This window comes from Theobroma cacao, chromosome 9 (assembly GCF_053813885.1).
Source record: "Theobroma cacao isolate CCN51 chromosome 9, ASM5381388v1, whole genome shotgun sequence".
NCBI lineage: Eukaryota > Viridiplantae > Streptophyta > Magnoliopsida > Malvales > Malvaceae > Theobroma > Theobroma cacao.
In genome coordinates, this window is record NC_142647.1 from 8,059,590 (window position 1) to 8,060,918 (window position 1,329).

Here is a 1,329-nt window from a genome sequence, read left to right on the forward strand (position 1 = left end):
TAATTTTGAGTTCGACGAAACTCAGGTGAATTCAAGAGCCCACAACTTTTTTCTTATCTTCTTTCTTGGTCAACTTGCTTTGTCTTCTTTTTTATTTTCCTTTTCTTTCTTTTTTTCCTTTCTTTCCTTTCTTTCTCTTTTTTCTTTTTCTCTTTCTTTTCTTCTCCCTCCCCGCGGGTCCCCCTTCTCTTTTTTCTTTTTCTTCTTCCTTCCTTCCTTTCTCCTTCTCCTTCTTCTCCCCGTTGGCTTCTTCTTTCTTTCTTTCTCCTTCTCTTTCTCTCTTTTCTCCCCGCGGGTCCCCATTCTCTTTTTTCTTCTTCTTCTTTCTTCCTTTTTTTCTCCTTCTCCTTTTTCTCCCCGTTGGCTTCTTTTTTCTTTCTTTCTCTTTTGCCGACCTCTCACCTCTCTCTCTCTTCTTCTTTTTTTTTCTTTTCTTTTGGTTGTTTTTTTTTTTGTTTTTTTGTTCCCCCTCTCGATTTTTTTGCAAGTGCCCCTTTAAAGAGCCGGGTTGTCCAAAAATTTGGACAACCCGACGAGGGGGCTCTGGCATCAGGGAGTTGGTGGCCAGAACCCCATCACGGGTAGTGGGTGGGGGACGGGATGGCTGGGCGTACTCTTTTGTTTTTATATATATATATATTTCTTTATTTATTTTATATATTTTATTTTATAATTTAAATTTTTTGTTTTATGTGTCTACAGTTGCCCCTCTTTGTACATTCTTGAGAATCAAGGATAGTGCAAAGACGTAGACACCGCATTTAGCTTATCTCGAAGCCAATTGGTTTAATCAAATCGATCTAGACTCGACTTATCTCCAAATAAGTTCAATTTAAAATGAAATTTCTAGACTTGATCTGGGCTTGACCCATGTTAGAACAAATTCAATTAAAATTTCTTGGTTTAATCTAGGCTCGACCTATCTCACAACAGGTTCGATCTACAAAATTGAAGTTCCTAGACTTAATCTAGGTTCGACCTATCTCATAACAGGTTCGATTTAAAAGTTGAAATTCCTAAACTTAATTTAGGCTTGACCTATCTCACAACAGGTTTGATCTAGACTTAATCTAGGCTCGACCTATCTCACAACAGGTTCGATTTAAAAATTGAAATTCCTAAACTTAATTTAGGCTCGACCTATCTCACAACAGGTTCGATCTAAAAATTAAAATTCCTAGACTTAATCTAAGCTCGACCTATCTCACAACAGGTTCGATTTAAAAATTGAAATTCCTAAACTTAATTTAGGTTCGACCTATCTCATAACAGGTTCGATCTAAAAATTGAAATTCCTAGACTTAATCTAGGCTCGACCTATCTCACAAC